Raw genomic sequence first — 22195 nt, forward strand, 5'->3', positions numbered from 1 at the left:
AGGGCCAGCCCGGGACCAGCCAAGGGCCCATAAAGGGCCAGCCAGGGACCAGCCAAGGGCCCATAAAGAGCCAGCCCGGGACCAGCCAAGGACCCATGAATGGCAAGCCAAGGGCCCATAAAGGGCCAGCCCGGGACCAGCCAAGGGCCCATAAAGGGCCAGCCAGGGACCAGCCAAGGACCCATAAAGGGCCATCCAGGGACCAGCCAAGGACCCATAAAGGGCCAGCCAGGGACCAGCCAAGGACCCATCAAGGGCCAGCCAGGGACCAGCCAAGGACCCATAAAGGGCCAGCCAGGGACCAGCCAAGGGCCCATAAAGAGCCAGCCCGGGACCAGCCAAGGGCCCATAAAGGGCCAGCCAAGGGCCCATAAAGGGCCAGCCAGGGACCAGCCAAGGGCCCATAAAGGGCCAACCAGGGACCAGCCAAGGACCCATAAAGAGCCAGCCCGGGACCAGCCAAGGGCCCATAAAGGGCCAACCAGGGACCAGCCAAGGACCCATAAAGAGCCAGCCCGGGACCAGCTAAGGGCCCATAAAGGGCCAGCCAAGGGCCCATAAAGGGCCAGCCAGGGACCAGCCAAGGGCCCATAAAGGGCCAGCCAGGGACCAGCCAAGGGCCCATAAAGGGCCAGCCAGGGACCAGCCAAGGGCCCATAAAGATCCAGCCCGGGACCAGCCAAGGGCCCATAAAGGGCCAGCCAGGGACCAACCAAGGGCCCATAAAGGGCCAGCCAGGGACCAGCCAAGGACCCATAAAGGGCCATCCAGGGACCAGCCAAGGACCCATAAAGGGCCAGCCAGGGACCAGCCAAGGACCCATAAAGGGCCATCCAGCGACCAGCTAAGGGCCCATAAAGAGCCAGCCAGGGACCAGCCAAGGACCCATAAAGGGCCATCCAGGGACCAGCCAAGGACCCATAAAGGGCCAGCCCGGGACCAGCCAAGGACCCATAAAGGGCCAGCCAAGGGCCCATAAAGGGCCAGCCAGGGACCAGCCAAGGACCCATAAAGGGTCATCCAGGGACCAGCCAAGGACCCATAAAGGGCCAGCCAGGGACCAGCCAAGGACCCATAAAGGGCCATCCAGCGACCAGCTAAGGGCCCATAAAGAGCCAGCCAGGGACCAACCAAGGACCAATAACGGGCCATCCAGGGACCAGCCAAGGACCCATAAAGGGCCAGCCGGGGACCAGCCAAGGACCCATAAAGGGCCAGCCAAGGGCCCATAAAGGGCCAGCCAGGGACCAGCCAAGGGCCCATAAAGGGCCAGCCCGGGACCAGCCAAGGGCCCATAAAGGGCCAGCCAGGGACCAGCCAAGGGCCCATAAAGGGCCAACCAGGGACCAGCCAAGGGCCCATAACGGGCCATCCAGGGACCAGCCAAGGGCCCATAAAGGGCCATCCAGGGACCAGCCAAGGACCCATAAAGGGCCAGCCAGGGACCAGCCAAGGACCCATAAAGGGCCATCCAGCGACCAGCTAAGGGCCCATAAAGAGCCATCCAGGGACCAGCCAAGGACCCATAAAGGGCCATCCAGCGACCAGCTAAGGACCCATAAAGGGCCATCCAGGGACCAGCTAAGGGCCCATAAAGGGCCATCCAGGGACCAGCCAAGGACCCATAAAGGGCCATCCAGGGACCAGCCAAGGACCCATAAAGGGCCATCCAGGGACCAGCCAAGGACCCATAAAGGGCCATCCAGGGACCAGCCAAGGACCCATAAAGGGCCATCCAGGGACCAGCCAAGGACCCATAAAGGGCCAGCCCGGGACCAGCCAAGGGCCCATAAAGGGCCAGCCAGGGACCAGCCAAGGACCCATAAAGGGCCATCCAGGGACCAGCCAAGGACCCATAAAGGGCCAGCCCGGGACCAGCCAAGGGCCCATAAAGGGCCATCCAGGGACCAGCCAAGGACCCATAAAGGGCCAGCCCGGGACCAGCCAAGGGCCCATAAAGGGCCAGCCAGGGACCAGCCAAGGACCCATAAAGGGCCATCCAGGGACCAGCCAAGGACCCATAAAGGGCCAGCCCGGGACCAGCCAAGGGCCCATAAAGGGCCATCCAGGGACCAGCCAAGGACCCATAAAGGGCCAGCCCGGGACCAGCCAAGGGCCCATAAAGGGCCATCCAGGGACCAGCCAAGGACCCATAAAGGGCCAGCCAGGGACCAGCCAAGGACCCATAAAGGGCCATCCAGGGACCAGCCAAGGGCCCATAAAGGGCCAACCAGGGACCAGCCAGGGACCAGCCAAGGGCCCATCACAAAAAGTGGGGAAATTTTGAATGGCTGCTACTGTATTTCTATAACATTTAACTAAGCAGGGATGTTTTCCTGGTTTACAGATTGAGACTCCTACAGTAGTTGTTATTTAGGACCTGCTCTTTACACAGGCTCTGCCTCTAAGCTTTACTCAGGTGTCTGTTTTCTACCAACCAGAGGAGTAAGTTACATCAGGTAAGTTGATGGACTGTCTTTAAACAAAGTCGTCCAGGGGCTCGTTATCAGTCATGTTTTGTTAGGTAGCTCCTGGTGTCCCATAGAGAAGCTGGAGCTCCGTGGTAGCTGTGAGGTTTTATCAAAATGCAGGAAGGAGAACATTTCTTGCTATAGTCAGTTCTAGTCATGCCGTCTTGGCCTGGCCTGTCTCGTCTGACCCGCAGCTCGATCCACTCATTCTATTCAGTTCAGTTCTGTTAAAAAGCCTTTTTCACCTCTAGATCTGCTCCTCGCTTCCCTCCAGCCTTTGTTCCCAGCCCCCTCTGAGACTGACCTGACCAACTCTGTTTTTAATGTTATGGTCTTTTAAACTTGTTTTGTAGCACTTTGAGATTTGAAATCAAATGTAAAGTGCATGATAAATAAAATTCATTATTATTATTATTACCTCTTACCTCCAGTGACTGAGGCCTACATTGTTCTCCTGAGGACTACAAGGGATTACGGAGGTCTTGAAGGACGATCATGTTTGTCTTTACGTCTGAGTGGAGTGGCTCTTCAGTCGGCTCAAACAGCAGGTTTCCTTTTCAGGCAAAGGGAAGAAGGCCTGGAGAGGTTATTTACTGACACGGATGAAAACTGACATTGTGACCAACTTGAAAACATATCTGTGTCTACAGGGACTAAAGGCCCGTCACAAAGGTTCACTTACCGAGGATGCTGAAGGGACTGCACCTGCTTAGCTTCACTACGCTATTAAGTTATGGATTGGCTGGGTTGCTAGGTCAATAAAGACGCTAGAATGGGTCTTAACCAAGACAGTCTATGTTCAGACAGTCTATGTTCCCAGTAGGGATTGACTGTGAACACATCCTGGTAGAGCTCCATCTGGAGCAGTGGGTCACTGATCCGCTGCCACGTTAGCGTCCATGCAGATATTTCATGTTTCATTAGCAGCTGGATCTACCTGGACCAAGTGATTCTCTATTTATTTCTGTCGTCTTGTGTTGAATATATAGAGATGTCTGAGCAGTTCTAGTCTCTATGAATCTGTAGAGGGGAACAGTGATGACCAAGTCTTCTATTCCCTGGTCCAATCTGTTGAGATTAATCACAGCTGTTTCTATATCATAATCCCAAATTTGATGCACCAGTTTTGATCCAGAATCCGAGTCATAGGCTCAGTCTAAATTGCTTTAAAGCATCTTTATAAAAAAGCAGAGTTATACGTAAACAGAAAATGATGCAACAGCTCAGGATTCTGGCAGAATGCCCAAACATTGTTAACCCACTATCAATATTTACTGTTGGCCTGCCGGGAAGCAACTACGGCGCACCATAAAAATTTGAAGCTATATATTCATCCATTAACCATGTGTTTTAGATCTTTTCAAGTTCAAATGTGTCAATCATTAACTGCTTGTGGGCTGCCTTCAAACAAGGCTGAGTACATCTAATAAAACAATTTAACAAGCTTGTTTGTGGATTTAACACCAAGACGATTTCATTTCAGTCTATTTGAATCCACAGGCCACTACCCACTGGATTAGACACCTTTTAAATAAAGTTTACAGAATGGTTTCATGAGACGGTCCACCTTAAGATAACAGTTATTGAATTGTTTCCCTTGTTTTGCTGTAAAAGTGCCTAAAAGTAAGAAATAGAATGTAAACAGCTCAGCAGGCAAATATGATGCATGAATCCCCTGCAGATGGCCAAGTTACATCAGCATGCTGAAGGGCAGTCAAACATTTGAGCTAGATAAAAAGCCCTTGAAGTTGTAAATTCAGCTGTATGTTGTTGGTTTTCCATCAGAGAGCTCCCACACGTTGTGTGACAGTAGGTAAATAAAGACGTGTTGTCAAACAATGTTTACTGGACTTAGAGCATTGCCATGTTCAGTCCAGGAGTTTTCAACAATTACAGCCGAAATGTTATAAACTGTTTAACTTTGACTCTTTTGTTAACTTTAAATTGTAAATTTTATATTTTTATAGCTTTTGCTATCAGTGCATCACTGCCTATATACTGGCTAATATCTGCAAAGTTCCTGCATGAATGGATGGAGGGATGATAGTTACCCACCTGCTGCCCACTGCCACACTGGAAAAACTATTTAGTCTTAAATCAAATGTATTTACCCTTAATTTAATAAATGAGAAATAAGGCAGTTTGCCAATTGAATGAGTATTTTTACTCTTAAAATAAGATAATTATATAATAGGCACTTGAAATAAGACAATGCAATTGCTTTTTCTTATTTTAAATGTAAATTGTCTTGTTCCATTTGCAAAATGTCTTTTACATCCGCAATCCAAGAACAAATGCACTTATTTTAAGAAAAAAAATGGAAAATTGTTCCAGTTCCAGTGCAGAATCAAATAAATTAGATATAAATCTAAAAGTAGTAAACCGAAATAATCTTAATTAAATTAAAATAACTCCAATTGGGGAAAAAGTTAAAACAATTAAATGCGGTCTGTTTAACATAAGATCTCTTTCCTCTAAAAGTCTGCTAGTTAATGACTTGATTTGTGATAATCACATTGACTTGTGTTGCCTTACAGAAACCTGGCTGCAGCAAGAGGATTATGTGAGCATAAATGAGGCAACTCCTTCAAGCTATTTAAATTTTCACATCCCCAGAAGTTCTGGGCGAGGAGGAGGAGTAGCAGCAATCTTCCAGTCTGACTTACTGATTACTCCCAAAACAATTAATTCCTACAACTCTTTTGAACATTTAACCCTTAATTTCCCTGATCCAAGTTGGAAAGTAAGAAAACCTCTTCTTTTTGTAACTTTGTATCGTCCACCAGGTCCTTACTCTGAATTTTTAGATGAGTTTTCAGAGTTCCTTTCTGATTTGGTATTAAATACTGACAGGGTCATCATAGTGGGAGATTTTAACATCCATGCTGACATTGAAGGCGATAGCTTAAGAGCAGCCTTTAATGCTATCTTAGACACTATTGGCTTTGTTCAAAATGTGAATAGTCCCACACATTCTCATCTTCATACTTTGGACCTTGTGCTGACAAGCTCCTAATTAGCGAAGGTAGGTGTACTGTCTCTGTTATATATTATGTAGATTTTCACCGGCATCAACATATACTAGGTTTAATATTCAAACCGTAGTCCAATGCACCTTTTCCCCCTTTTTTCTTTATTAATACTTGAATATTTTGAAAGACAATCCATTGAAAATGTTGAGAATAGAATGAGCTACTTGGGAGTCACTGTCGCTGGGCTTTGTACAGGACTTTGATTGGTAAATTGTGAACACAGACCAAGCTGGACTTGTCTCCATGGGCTGTCCTTCTTATGACTCTTAAAGGTAGTTAGATACAAAATTAAATGAATCAATTAAAATGTTAACCCTTCCCTAATGTATCTACCTGTTCCAACGCCTTAGATTCTGTCATTATATCAGATAAATGAAATGGTGGGCAGCCATGGTTAGATAAAGAACAGCTACAAAAATGTTTTTGTCTCTGGTCTGGGAGTTTGTGTGAATGTAGGAAGGATGGAAGACAGGGAGACATGGTTGAAGTCCCCAGAGATCAGAGCCTGTAGGTGCAGTGGTTGGAGTCTGCTGGTGGTGCAGGACATCACAGACTGTTGCTGCATTAGCAGAGGGGGAGACATCATGGGCGTAGGTTTGCATAGGGACCATAGGGACGTGTCCCTACCAGAATTTTGAACCAACCTACTTGTCCCTGCCAATAATTGGATGTGAAGAACATGTTTATAATTTACAATCCAGCGTTGTTGCAGCAGCCGCTTCTTTTCCAGTTCCTCTGCCTGGTAGCTGCAGCTGCAGCTGCTGGTCTTTCCTGTATCTTTCACATAGCAGCGCATAGAACTGTGCTGCGCTGATTAACTCCACGCTGATTTTCCTGCCATAAGTTCCTCCTTCCCTCTTTCTGATTGGTTGTTTTCTAGACTGTATGTGTGCGCGTTCGTGCTTGGAACGTTAAATAAAATAAAAAAAATGATGCTAGAATACGGCGGTTACTAAAATTAATATTAGGCTAGGAAACTAGTCCCAATTTAAAAACTAAATATAATCTATGCTAAAACAGACGAAAGCTTCTGATTGCAGATCTGTAAAGAAGCAGGAAATAGTTTGGATTTGATGAACTTGAGAAATGAAAGAAACCAACGTTAGGATTTCTTTATTAAACTAAATATTCTGAGTCAGACTGGAGTTCAGAAAACTGCTGTTAAAATGAACAAAGACTGTAAAATATCAACATTTCTGATTCCCTTTAACAATATTTCTTTTCTATTAATGTTTTCATTTTTCACAGCAGTTCAGGTATAAAGAACAGGTTTGATTTCTTTTGTAGAACATAACAACATGAGAAGGATGATAAAGATCTGCTATTTTTTGTTTTCCACATAAAATAGTTCTATTTAATCGATTCTACTTCTAGAAATAGAATAAAGACAAACAGAGGAACTCTATTTACATTGATTCTATGTTTCTAGATTTCCACACGGTCCATAAGTAAATTAGTAAAAACATTAATTTATGTAAATAATGCTGGAATCTGGCTGTTTATTTTGGATAACATTACACTACAGATTAGATAGTGTTATATTGTCTTTTATAATTGTTAAAAGGTATTTTATATTTGAATAAACTTAGGCTCATTCTTAGTGTTGTGTTTGTAGATGATGCCACTAAGAAAGAAAATAGACATAAGGAGCTATTTAAACATTCAGACAGTAAAATATAGGATGATGATGAAAGGTTGTGTTACATTTAATCCTTTAATATTAAAAACTCACTTATATAATAGAAACATTATATGATTGTAAGAAACAGATATGATGCTGCAGGGCAGCCTGAGGGTGAAGCAGCTGCTGCATGATGGAAGAAATGTGTTTGGAAATTTACCATAAAATTAGGGCTGAAACTGATGATTATTCTGCAGATTTATTAATCTGTTGATTATTGTTTCGATGAATTGATTAATATTTAGATCAGCAAAGGTTCCTTAAAGAAGACTTTTTATGAAATGAAACCATCCAGATCTCCTCCTATTGACACGTCCCTATCTTTGACTGAAAAATACATTCACTCGTTTATATCTTTATTTACTTGTATAACTTTTCCTTTTATTGTCGGTCCACCTTTTCATCTTTTCATTGAGGTGAAAAATGTATTTAGTATTAATTTTGGAATTGGCCTTGGCAGATATAGAAGCCCTTTTTTGGGGACATTTAACTAGTTTTTTATCCTTGTAAATGCTTTCAGCCCGGAATACGTTATGTCAGCCGCTTTTTGTAATGTTAGTGGTGACAGGAAGATGTGAGGCGGCAGGAGTGGAGGAAAGGAAAGTGAATATAGAACTGGAAAATAGAAACGAGAGAAAGCTAAAAAGAAGTGAGCTGGACTGGCGGACAGGAGAACGCAGAGCAGAGGTCTTCCCAGAGTCTCTGAACGTTCTGGATCAAAGGCAAACATGTTGTCCTTTCCTGGGAAAAGCAGCAGAACGGCTTGATTTTTGTTTTCTAATGAATAAAAAACTCCTGGCCTCCCCTGTTTATCTGCGTGACAGTCTGAAACGAGCGCAGAACGCACCAACAAAGAGAATAATCGAGCGGGGCTGTTTGTGGCGCTGGATAATGTGCCTCATGCTGGTGCTTGCTGTCACTCAGGTCAGAGCTCTGCAGAATGCCAACATTAGCAGCTGGTCATCCCAACCCCCACCCCCCACCAAACATTCATACACATATGGGCATTAGGTTGGTGTGCACGCCTTTATGATATCTCAGTAATAAAAACTTTTTTCCACGTTCAGTTCAAGGAACAAACCCTCCGGCGAATTCACTGCTTTTTTCTTATGATGTTTCTGTTTTAATGGAAGATTTGTGCCGTTAATAATATTTATTTGGGGTTATTGTCAAACACTAAATGCATCCCTCTCTACTGTAGCTGCTGAACAGCATCTTATTCTCAGATTTTAGAAAGTGGAGAGCTGCATATTTCTTAGGGGAAACTACAGATTCATCTAGTTTCATTTACAGACCAATACAACAATATACATGATTTAAATGCAAACAAGACAGAAAAGAACCAAATTCGGGGGTTAAAATAATTCCAAACAGATAGAACTTGTCAGAACGTTGGACCCCGAATTCAGAGAGACAGACTGAAGTAATAAACACTTTATAAAAAGTTTATTAGCTGCTCAGGGATCATTGGCTCATCAGCTTGGATTGGATGACCGGGATCCCTGTAGAGGTAGAAACACAGGTTAGTGACCCTGTAACTCTGACGGGTAACGATAGCGAGCATGTGAGTCACTAACCTCGTTTTTAAACTCGTAGGAAAGTGGCTGTTCCAACCGTTGCATTTCTGAATTCTCCCGAGTGGCGCCCGACTTTACAGGAGTGAATAAAGTGAATGTGATTGGTCAATTATCAACAGAGACGGGAAGTAACGAAGTACAAATACTTTGTTACTGTACTCAAGTAGATTTTTCTGATATTTTTACTTTACTTTACTACTTATTTTTATGGCGACTTTTTACTTCTACTCCTTACATTTTTACAAATTGTCTCGTTACTTTAGTTTTGAATCATTTCAATGGAGTTACCGTTATTATTTTTCACGTCATCAATACCAAATTCAATCTAATTGGATGGGAATCTACGTTGCATTTGACGCACCACTACAAGATGAATCGACAGATTCGGCGGTATTCATTGGCGGCAAATCATTGCAGCTTGGTGGCGGTGGCGTTAGCATAGTAGCATGGACGACGAGATGATTGAAAATGAACACAACGGAGATCTAGTCCTATTGGCAGACATCCATTTAAAATGTAGGCAACGGCATGAAAAAAGTGGTTTCTACTTTTACTTTTATACTTTGGGTAAATTTACAAGCCTGTACTTTGTTACTTTTACTTGAGTAAAGAAGTTTAATCAGTACTTCCACTTTTACCAGAGTATTTTTTAACACAAGTATCTGTACTTTTACTCAAGTACAGAAAGTGAGTACTTTTGCCATCTCTGCTTATCAAGGGGGCGGGATTATTGTGGCCGAAGGCTCACAAGCAAGTTTGGTTGTGGCCGGTTTGTCAGAAGCATCTTGCTAACCAGTTAGCAACTTAGTGCTAGCAGGTTCCCAATGGGAAATTCCATTGGGACCAAGTAGCACTAAATTGGTGACTTAGAAACGACGCTGTCAAGGAACGCTATGGACAGCGGAAACATGCAAGAGGAGGAGAGTTTAGTGTCGGAGGTCGTGGATGAGTCTCCTCCGTCATCCATTTTTTATTTAGAGGAGGAAAGCGGGGACGAAGATGTTGTGGAAGAGGACGCCAGGGCGGCAGAAGCTTGGTTTGGTGTAGAAGGCTTCCAGCCGTACATGTTTGAGCCCTTGCCTCGCAACGCTGCCAGTTCTGTTAGCTCTACGCCTGCCGAAGACACAGACGTCCATCCCCGTGAACACTGGGACGCAACTCAATGGGAAAGGAAAGGATTCTGGTTTCAACCGTTGCGTATATTAGCTGCGACACATGAATCAAGATGCTATGACCGAAAACATTTGATTGACAGATGACCGTTGATATATGATTGGCTGAATTTAGGTGTTCAGGCTGACGTAGAACTAACTGGCCTGCAGAAGATAACGGAAAAAAACAGATTTTAAGACAGGATTTTTTTTTCTAAATACAAAATTTCATAATTTTGGGACAATAAAGTCTGATAAAGAATAGATTTGTGTAAATGTTTAAGCCAGATTGATCTGATATTTAAATATGATTTCCTTACAACTCTAAGTTCAGTCCCCCCCCAGAGGAAGTAGTGGAATCCAGCCAGATGACGTCCCACAGCATGAGGCGGAAGCCGCCCAGAGGTTTCCAGGAGTAGAAGCCAAAGGTGCTGCAGGAGCCGTCCAATGAGCAGATGCCAGCAGACGAGGAGAAGAATCCGGAAGGAGAATCCAAAGCCCGTGTTGAAGAGGAAGCAGAAGTTCAGGCCAGCGAATCATAGAACTGAAGAGGTACCAAAGGGAAATCTAAGGTTCAGGGTCAGGAGACAGATCCAAGGTCGTCAGCAGGCAGAATCCAGCGGAGGTCCAAAGACCGGTCAGACAAACAGGTCAGAACAGGGGCAGGCAAACTCAGAAGTCCAGGAGCAGAAACTAGCTAGCATAATGTAATCAGAATAAACACACTATGCTCGAATAATCTCACACTGATGGCTGAGAGCAAACAGTTTAAATAGGAAGTGGAAGAGGTGGATCTGATGAGTGAGATTAAAACCTGGGCTGAGTTAAGGAGGTCGATGAATCAATAATCCAGTCATCAGAGCAAAGATCATGACAAGATTAGCATTATTAATGAACTGAAATGTGATTTCAGATTATCAAGGCAAAATAAAAACAAATTAAGCTTTCTGCCAATCGACTGCAACGAGCTACAAAGATCTCCTAACTCAGGGGTCGGCAACCGAAACTGCTCGAAGAGCCATACTGGGCCAAAAAAAACAAAAAAATAATCTGTCGGGAGACGCAAATATGTAAAAGTCTTTTATGAGCCTCGTCTGGCAGCACGAGCTCCAAGTGTTTTATCCCACTATAGAAAAATACTTTGTGGGTTTAATTATATAATAAGCATTCATGATGTCATATAGCAGCATGAGGTGGGGGAGGGGCAGTGAACGCTCTCATTTAGGTTTTGTTGCATTGATGAAATGATAGAAACAGGATAAAGGAACCTTTCTATGGTGGACCTATTTCTGATGGGAGGAGCTGATGGAGGAACCAAGCAGGAAGTGACATCATCAGAGCAGAGCCCTCTAACCCTGAAAATCCCCCATCCCAGCGTTCCTTGTCGCTACAAGCATGCTTAGTGTGAGGGATTGTATTTGAGTCAATGACTCAATGCAATCAGCTGGTTTTCCTTAGATAGAAAACTTTGTATCAATTTGACTGTATGATCTGGTTGAACTGTAAAGTGCCTTGAGATGACATGTGTTGTGAATTTGGCGCTATATAAATAAACTGAATTGAATTGAATTGAAATTGATGTGATTTAGATTTTTAGGATTTGGTGAAAAAATGTTAGAAAGTTCCCATCCCTGCATCAGAGCGCCACCTGTTGGATCTGTGGACGGTTTTCCATCCTAGCAACCAAACTAGCAGCAGTAGTGGAGTTTAGAGATGCAATCTGCTTCTTAAATCTATCTTTGCTCTCCTCTAATTTATCCAGAAGTTCTGCAATCTCACTTGTTCTCTCCCTCCCAGCTGGTGGTCGGCTGCATATTTAGCCATTGCTGGAAAAGCTTTTCCAAATTTAATTTTTTATTTCTTGTCAACCTCTCATTGCAAAGCAGAAATACAGGCAATCCTTCCGCGTTGATAATGAAAGCAAATGATTCCATTCTTTTAATCCTCTTTTCTTATCAGCTATCTTCCTTATTTCCCTTTGGGATCCATGGAGACGCACCTGCAGCTTTGTTAGCCTGGCGCCGCGCCGCTAACGCTGGCTGCTAGTTATGACCACTGATCTCTATGGCTATGGTGTTAAATTATTGTTTAAATTTATTCATTATACAAATGTTTACAGCATTGGAAAACAAAAAGAATTTTTGTTTGACGATTTTCATAAATTTTTGAAAAAGCTCCAGGGAGTCACAAGGGGGGCGCTAAAGAGCTGCATGCGGCTCCGGAGCCGTGGGTTGCGGACCCCCGTCCTAACTCAAATTTTACATTGAATCTCTATGATTCCTGGTCATTCATTCACTGATTTCTGCAAGATAGCAGCAACATGTGCAAATCTATGAGATAGATTAAACATAATTTGAAAGAATATTTCCAAGAATGATCTGCCTGATCAGGAACCAATAACTGTTAGAAAAATGGATTTTTATTCCCATGCGATTATTCCTGAGGGAATAAAAGGTCAGTAATCCTTAGACAAAGGTTCCCGCTACTATCTTAGGGGGGAATGCCTTTAAGATATGCTAGGCCAGCATTCAGAACACGTAGGCCAATCACTGTCATCCAGACGTTCACGGTTATATTTTTTATATATGTATTTTCTACAAACAAAATGTGTGTTTAATGTGGTCTAACCAGATTAAAACACTGCTTACCTAAAACAGTAAATGTAAAAGTCGAACCACATGCCAAGGTAATGCAACCACCGGAACGCCAATAATGCAGCCCGCTATAAAAAACATCAAATCGGTACGAACTTACTGAAGAGGATCAACTTTAAAGCCATTTTCCTCCCTACCTTCGCCAGCCTGGATCATGGATCCACCACACCCCTGCTCCCAGACACAGGAAGTGAACTCCTGGCTACTACCCTTCCAGGTTCCCCTTTCATAGAGGCTCAGGCTACGGGGAGTGCGACACTTACTGGTAATACCTGTTAGCCTAGTAAACTAGCTCCACCCGCCAGCAGCCAAAATCATTTTTGTTGCGAGTGGTCTAGCCTCGATCAATGCCCTAAGGCTCTAGAACTGGTGGGCCAATCACAGCGCAGAGATGTGCTTTGAATTTCTGGATGCAAAGTGGGCGGGGTTTTGAGGGCGTGACGACAAAGCTGCACGACTCTGGAGAAAACACAACAAGGAAGATGGCAGCAACTATTGAACAGTTCTGGTTTCAGTTCTGGAAGGATTAGACTTTGGGTTTTCGTTGAAACGTGAGCAGCAAGAGGCTCTACGCTCATTTATTTATTCACATATTCGCCATTTTACCAACAGGCTGTTTGTTTCCACCCCCCCCCCCACCAGCTTCCTGTCGCGCTTCCTACGTCACAGTCAGTGGCTCTCATTGGTCAGAGCGTTGGCCGATAGGCACAGACATGGTTTGAAAACAACGGGTTGTTCTCATCAACAATCATCGGGGCCAGACTAAATTACACATTTAATCTCACATTTAGTCTGGTTTATCAGGCTAGCCACCTGTTATAATAGCAAAGAGACACTTTATCTGAACGCAGTTGGAAGGGCAGCAGCCTCACCAGAGACTCCCAGACTTCACTCTACCCAGACTCCTCCTGGCCTTAGGCGCTCCCACCATAGAGACTTAGTCCCTCCATGGTCTCCTGGTCCTCCTCCTGGTGGGACGTCCCTGGAATCCCTCAGAGGGAGGCGTCCATCAGATAAAATGTCTGATCCTCCTCAGCTGAGTTCTCTGGAGGAGAAGCAGCTCTACTCTGATGACTGAGCTCCTCCCCCTCTCTCTGAGGGAGAGCCCAGCCTCCCTGCAGAGGAAGCTTGGATCCAGGATCTGGTTCTTTGGGTCCTGATCCAGATTAATGACCAGAGGTGAGGGGAGGAAGGTAGAGCGACTAAATCAGAGCTTTACCTTTTCTATCTGCTCTCTGAACCACAGCAGACGGAGCAGCGTCTGGATTATAGCAGCAGAACCGACCCGTCTATAGATCCGTCTATGGATCCATCTATAGACCCGTCTATAGATCCGTCTATAGATCCATCTATAGATCCATCTATAGATGTCCACCTCCATTCTCCCCTCGCTGATGGACAGGAGCCCAGAATACTGGAACTCCTCCAACCTGAAGGATTCTTCTCTTTAAATGATTCTTGGATCAATATTTCAGCAGTTAAATGTAAGGCAGGTAGATCGCATCAGAGCGTCGGGTCGCACAGCGGGAGAACAAACATCGTGAGCTGTGTACTTTTAGACCCTGTGGTTTCATCGTACGGTGTGAGCTGTAGCTGCCTGCAACGACTGGAAAAAAGATTGCACAGTTTATGCCCGACTTTAGACAATTCAGCCCCTTTGAGAAAGAAAAACGTTAAAAATAGAAAGCTGGCTCCTCGGTTTAATGCAGAGCTGTGAACTCTGAAGCAAAATGCCAGGAAGCTGGAGAGAAAATATCGCTCCACAGGCCTGCGGGAGTCCTACCTAGTCTGGAAAAATAGTTTACTGCTGTATAAGAGGACCCTTTGGAAAGCAAGAGCAGCATATTCCTCCTCATTAATAGAGGAGAATAAGAATAATCCTAGATTTCTTTTTAATCCAGTTGCCAAACTCACCCAGAGCCATAGCTCTGTTGAACCGTCCATTCCACCTGCTCTTAGCAGCAATGATTTTATGGGATTCCTTATAAATAGGTTGATCTTATTAGAATAAGATCATTAGCACTCCTCTATCTACGATTGCTTTGTCTCTGGAGGGGGGGGGGGCAGCATCTGAGGTAATCATGGAATCTGAACCGGGTTTAGACTGCTTTGATCCAGTTGAACTTTCTGAGTTAGCAAAATTATTGTCTTCATCTAAGCCTTCAACTTGGATGTTAGATCCAGTTCCAACCAGGTTATTTAAGGAGGTATTCCCTTTGATCTCCTCCTCCATTCTAGATGTGATTAATCTATCTCTGTTACAGGGATATGTACCTAAGGCTTTTAAGGTTGCTGTAATTAAACCTCTGCTTAAGAAACCGTCTCTTGACCCAGATGACTTGGTTAATTATAGACCTATATCCAGTCTTCCTTTCTGATCTAAAATCCTTGAAAAAGTAGTTGCCAAACAAGTGTGCGATCACTTCCACCATCATGAACTTTTTGAAGAATTTCAGTCTGGCTTTCTAAAATACCTCATAAAAATATTATATCTCATATTTTCTTGAAAGCTCAATATCTAAGGTGAATAAATCACAACATCCAGTCTAAATATAGGATTTATAAGATTTTTCCACTTTAAGGAAAATTCTTCAGTCATTTATGATTTTTTTATGACTTTTAATGGTGTTTTCTACCAACTGTAAATATTTGAAGCAAAGTGGGAGATTGGATTCAGTTTTTCACATGTATAGCAAATGTTTATTGACAGTAAAATACGTCCAGAATACTCTGATATGGGCTATAGGTGAATCTTTATTCCTGACATGCGGACTACAGTGATTTTTTTTTCTCAAGGACATTTAGTTTAGACTTTATAGAATATACTCCATATATGTATATTCTTTTAGTATAGATTTCACAGAACTTTCTAAGCCCCATATGAAACAAAGCAGACCACAGTGTTGAGAGGAGCACTAGCCTGCCAATCAATTTGTTTAACTCCATGGGTAAGTGAGTGATTGGTGAACTCTGCACACACACTCCCTTCTTTGCAACAAAGCAGCCCATTTGCCCTCCCTGCAGGGGACAGCCCAGACTTGGGGCCCATCTATTTAGAGATCCGGTTAAAGGAATTTAGATCCAATAGAATGAAAAGCTTAATGTCATTGAATTGAATGTTGGTGTTATTCTTATTCACCATGCAATCCTAATGTCTACAGTAACACTATTCTGGTAAACAGCAACTTACTCATTTAGCAGGAAAGAGCTCATGGTTAAAATGTAAGAAAATCTTTACAGGCATTCTTTGAATTTTGCATTTCAATGTTTACATAAAAAAGTTTTTATAAATGACCAAACGGGAGCAAAAGACAGATTACTCTTGTGTCATCTGCTCACACCTTAAAGGTGCAGAAGGAGATCTTGAGGAAAAAAAATGGTTCCAGCAAACTACAGTTTTGAAAATACACAACCATGATTCTCCCTTCAGACCGCCCCTCGAAACCTTCAAAACACATGAACTGTCTGTCGAGGTGTTCAGATGTTTTCAAGATTGAGAACGAAACAAGCCAAGACCGAGCGCTTGTGACACGAGCTAACAACATTAGGCTACGTTCACACCTGAAGCAGCAGAAGCAGTTGGTTTACATGCAAAGTCAACGGTTGACACGCGTCACGGCGGAGCAGCGCGACGCTGATCTAGGAGCTGGCAGGGAGTCAGACGCAGCACTGCTGATGCAGAGCGCTATGATCACTCCTCTGAAACAGTTTATTAACGCCTAAATTAACTTCAAATGTAGAAACCTGCCGGCAGAATATGTTGGCTTTTATTATCCTGCTGCCTGCAGTTTGTAGCAGAGACCTGAAAAACGCTAACATCTACTTCCAGCCGCCACCAACAGGAGGGGAAAACCCTGGAGAGGCGAGCGGGCCTGAGGCAGCTGCTGCTGGGGATTCCCAGTGACAGCGCAGCGCCGGTATGTGGGGGTCTGAGCGGCTCCCACAGAGAAATAATCTTTGAAGGCAGGATGGTAATCTGGATGAACTGACTGCACAGACCATGTTTTCAGGAGGACTTTCTCACTTCAACATAGATTCTAACTACTTTCTACCCGCTTATCACAGCTAATATAGCCGCCATTGTTCCAGGCAGAGAAAGGATAGGGTAGCTCCGCCCACCGCGCATCAGACCCACTTTACCACCGCGCAGCTAGAGCAGCAAAGATGCTTCAGCTGTGCATCAGAACTAAACTGGTACAAGCATCAGAAATAAAGCAGCACGCAAGTTTTAGCTGCTCCTGCTGCTCAAGGTGTGAACGTAGCATAACAGTGGCTAGCTTCCAGCCATGGCGTCCTGCACAAGCATTGGGGGGATCAATTCGTTCATGTGTCAGGGTACGCCCACAGGGAGGAGGGACGAGCAGACAACCATGATTGACGTGTCAGGAACCAATAGTGGACCACGGACTGTGATTGGTGGACGTTGCTCATTGATTTCTCCACGTAGCGGGGACCATTTCTATTCGTTTCACTTCCAGAGCTTCTATTTCACCACTTGCTATGCGGCTGTGGGGAGATCTTTAAGCCACATGGTAAAAAAAATGCGTCAGAAAAGATCTCCCACTGCACCTTTAAGGATTTCTCCAGCGTCTGCCTGACGTCCCAGAATCTCCTAAACTCTGCCAGACGCTGAACTTTGTATGGATTCTTTCTATTTTAGGCGTAAACATAGAGGATTCATAACGAGTCCAGAAATTCTTTCCAACCACAGCCTAACTTCTGCATAACGCACGGCAGCGTGATGCCCAGGAAATGATGCACAGTGTCCTGAGGGGGGCAGCGATGAGCCTGGCCTGCAGAAGAAGATGTCTTTGGTCGCGTTATTCACCTAGCTGCTGTTTACCGGTCGCCAAAAGGAAAAAAAAATAAAGAAAGCAGGTTTTTGGTGTCAGCAGATTGAGCATCATGTCTGCATGTCTGCAAAATCTTTACAGAGCATTTTCTCCAAACCAGAGCAGACGCCTGGTGGGACTGATTTAAAGGTGTCTTTATTTTATTAACCTGTGACGCCTCGCATCGTCAGATGGTGAAGAGGAACGCCTGAGAACTTGATCTTCTCCCATCATCACTAATGAAATCATCTGCTAAAGAAAACAGAATAAGCTAATCTTCCTTTGCGGAGCTACTTTCCCCTCAGTCTTTCACAATTGTTAGTGATTTTTGAAGCAGCATGTTTAATTCTTCTAATAATCAATCAAACCCTTTCTTAATAACTAAACTTAAGCCAATTAAACTAAGACGTCTCATAGCTTCTAGTTTAAACCAATTTCTAAGAGGGGATTTGCAGCAAAGGTTTCTGTTTGGGTCTCATGGCTTTTGCATCTGTGGACCATTTAAAGCCGGCGTTTAATCACAGAGCTGATTGTTTTCACCCAACAAAACTATCTGGAAATAGTTGTTAATCTGCTTCTCCGGTGGAGTCTGTTGTGGTTAATCTTCCCCAGTCTGACTGAGCTGCGTAATCCCAGCCCCTCCACCTTTATTGGGTGTCTGTTGGCGGCTGGATGTGTGACCCCCACCCCCCCTCTGGCGTAGCTTCTCCACTGTATGAGTCTGCCCTGGGGGCTAAACAATATGTTCCTAGTTTTAGTTATTCAGATCTTGTCTGTCTCAGACGAGTCGTGATTATTGCCTTATTTCCACTTCATCATCAGATTCTGCAGCTGCTTTGTTCTGGTTTTTTAATCACTCCTTTCTTTACTCTCATTTTCTTCCAGTTTTCCTTTATTTTTTAAGTTTGGTGTAAAATATTCCTGCATATGTTTGTCTGCTATTATTTAGGAGCCATCTCTTTTTCTTTCTCACTGTCTTTTCCTCTAGCTTGGAGCGAATCCTCATGAAGGGACAAAGGTTGTTTTCCTGGGTGTGGATAGCATCAGTCACCCACTCTGAGTGGAGCTCTGCTGTGGAAATGTAGCCGTTAGAGACGCAGTGACATGGAAGTGACTGACAGCTGGGCTGCTTGACAATGAATGGAGGATCAATGGCACTCAGCAGACCACCCTAATCTGTGTGTGTGTGTGTGTGGGGGGGGGGGGGGGTGTAAACATGCGTCAGTCTGGATCCCTGAAGATGAGGAGTTCTTAGTTAGAAACTGTTCAGCTTTTGATGAAATAAAGAGGAAACTGATTTAATGACGTCATCAAAGCAAAAGTTGGTTGCATGAAAGTTTCTCTTCATTTCCTCCAAACCTCCTGAATGCAGCAGCTCCAATCAGTAAACCCCCCCACCCTCCCACCTTCAGCCTAACTAGAGCCGCGCATAGGCAGCGCTTCACCGCCCTCTGCTGGCAGGAGAGAGGAAACGCATCACTGCTGAAACAGGCATCAGCAGAAAATCATCAACCATTAAAGGAGACATTTTTAATTATAATCTGTTACTTTAAACAGAATTTAACACTGAAATATAATGAGGTGTTTATATGTTATATGTCATACATTTAATTTTTAAATAAAAAAATATTTGAAAAATAATCTAAAGTGTTTTTTTTAAATAGAGAACAACAATCGTTCAGTGATGGTTTGTTATTTTCTTTCTTTCTTTTTTCTGTCTTAATGTTGGCAGTGGGCTTTAGGCTGCCCTGCAAGGCTTTAAACCTGGGTTTAACCGGAGACTAAGCCATTCTCAAGCACATATCAAGGAGCTCATTCTGAGCCTGGATCCAGATTTATTGTTGATTCTGTTCATGGTGGAGAATCCTGCTTCACAGCAGCAGGTTGAGCCAAACATCCTCTAAATGTGCAGGGTCATCTTTGAGCACGCCATTTCACTTTTCTTTCACCAGTTCACCGCAGTTCTTCCAGCAGTCCACACTTTCTCTGCTCTCTTTTTCTCATGGTCTTCTCCTTCTTTCCCATCGCCCGGCTTGCCACAGGTTTGCCTGCTGTGTCTAAAAGTAGCAGCAGCAGCAACCCAGACTGACAGCTCATTGGCTCATTTGGATCACGTGCAGCCTGGAGCCGGACGCTCCCCAGGGCTTTACCGTATTAACAGGAGAAGAGGAGCAAGGGAAGTTAGACACTGTCGTCAGACAACATGCGGTAATTTATAGATGTTTGATTTAGCCGTCCCCTAATCCATGACCTCTGATTTATATAGTGGACCAACAAAACCTTGTTTTTGTTCACCCCTTTGGAAGGGGGGTTGTTTGGTTTCTTTGTTAGCCCCATACCTGTCTATGTCTCTGAAAGGGGGGGTTGTTAAAGGGAATTGTTGGCCTGGCTGAAATAACCTGACTCCGCCACATGGATTTGCTCCGCATATCCATCTGAAAACCTTCCGTTGAAGTAATTTTGGGAAGGGGCGAAAATACTGGTTATCTGATTGGCCTATGTTGGTGATAGACGGGCCAAATAAACCAATCAGATCAACGAAGCATATGACGTACTAACAGAGCGACGACGAAGAGGAGCCAATTGATAGATCAAACTCTTGCCGAAACCAGTCGGGAGAAGAGCAAAAACATCTTTTCCTCTGAGAAAAGCCTCCAGAGCAGTGTTTTGCTCTTCTTTCAGTGAAGAAATACTCTGTAATTCCCATAAAACTTGCTCGATAGCCACGCTAACGCTAGTGTCATCGGCTGAAGCCGCCATGTTCTTTAGACTGAACTGTCGCGCTTCTCGTTGCGTCACACCTCAACCCGCCTCAAAGCCAACGCTGATTGGACGTTCGTTTGGTGAACGGCTCCAAATTTTCTTTAACGGAGAGTCTCCAGACTGATCTGCGAGTGAAACCTTGAAAGCTCGTGAGTTCAGGATGGTCTCACGAGGCTACGGCTGAAAAGGCGAGGTCATCTGTTCTTCTGTAAAGGGGTTGGCAGGAAGGAATCAACTCTACTGCTGCATTGCAGGTTTTTGAAAGCTGAAATCTGAGTCCCCCCCCCCCTCTGATTAATGTTGGTTTTTCTTTCTTAACATAGATGGCTTCCTTCAATGAAGGAGTGAATTTTGCCCACATTGTAGTTCTGTCACGGTGGGGTTAGCAGGGTTCTCAACCGTATTTCACATGCGGCGTCACCATTACACTGAAAATCAGACTGATACACTCATTTTTTAATGAATATATCAGCACTTTGAGGTCACTCTATAAAGTGACCTTTCTGAATTGGAGCTAAAGAAATTAACTGAAATTATTTGTGATCCAGGATACTAGCAGGACAAATATCCTGGATCCTCTTTCTGAGAAAAAGTGTTCAACATGTTGGCATTTATATATATATATATATATATATATATATATATATATATATATATATATATATATATATATATAAATGGCAACTTGTATATTTAGCTGCCTGATCTTTATAATTTCATAAATATAAAATTTCACAGAAATCCAGGTATTGACTGGTAACTCTTTCTTAACAGACTGTATCCAGGCAGTGGCTCAGCTTCAGTTGCATAATATCTGATGGCCATCCATCCAGTCTGTGACACAGTGAGGAACACGCAATCTGATACGCGGTTCTAGGATGTCTTATATCTGCCAGTCCGGCCCGTAAAAACCTGTATCAGCCCTTTAAATTGTTCATCTCATTGTATTTTTCAATAACGCATTTTTTGCACAAATGCCATTTTGCACTGAACCACTGCAACTTGCACACTGTCTCTTATCCTCTGCACTGTTCACACTTTGACCACTGCTGCACTTTTTGTATTTTTCTATAACTCGTGCCATTTGAAATATCAATGCAACGTTCATAAGCTGTATGTAACGCAATTTCGTTCTGTATGCACCCTGTGCATACAAAATGACAAATAAAGAAGTCTAAGTCTAAGTCTACAGGAAAGTCAGGGTTAAACCTGAAGTTATCTGGCTAACCCAGTGATGCTGTTCTATGGTTCAGGCCTCTGTTGTCATTCTGGGTGGATCATTTACCTTCCTCGTGATCAATAATGCCCCACTAGGTGATCCTCGGGCCCCATATTCCTGGGGGCCCCATAAAACTCTGTTTCCTTGTATGGTTAATACAACTATTCCTTATTTCTGCACATTAATCATGTTTTTGAAAAAAATCCTTTGGCTAAAATGTCATCAGAACGCTGATAATATTAAGTGTGTCTCAGCCCCCCCCCCCTTCAGTGTCCACCATATTGGATCAGTCCATTTGCTGCACATGTTCAGAAAGGTCCAAACAGACAGCAGCAAACCATTTGAAAACAAACCATGCAAAGAGCAGTGTTGCCAACTTAGCGCTTTAGTCGCTATATTTAGCCACTTTTCAGACCCCTCTAGCACTTTGATTTCTAAAAAGCTCCTAGCGCCAAATCTAGAGACTTTTTTCTGCTACTGGAGACTTTGGAGACAACATCTAAAAGCAGCGAACTCTGCTCTCCAGAGCGAGTAGATTGGTAACCCCGCCTCCTGCTCTCCTCTATCTTGTCTGCTGTCATGATTCATGCAGCTATTATTTCATCCAAATGAAAAATGGAGAACAGAGAAGCAGATCATGGCTTGTCTACAGTGAAAAGAAGGACTGGGTTATTTACTTTGGCCTTTTTGGAAACACAGGAAGGAGCAATCAGCTAAGTGAGCTTAGTGCTTGGAAAAAATCTTTCATTCCTTTAGAGACAGCATGAAAAGTCAGCTGAGTACAAAACATAGAGAGGAAAACAAGAAGAAAAGGG

The sequence above is a fragment of the Cyprinodon tularosa genome, unplaced genomic scaffold (assembly GCF_016077235.1).
Source record: "Cyprinodon tularosa strain WSP-4 unplaced genomic scaffold, ASM1607723v1 ctg1465, whole genome shotgun sequence".
NCBI lineage: Eukaryota > Metazoa > Chordata > Actinopteri > Cyprinodontiformes > Cyprinodontidae > Cyprinodon > Cyprinodon tularosa.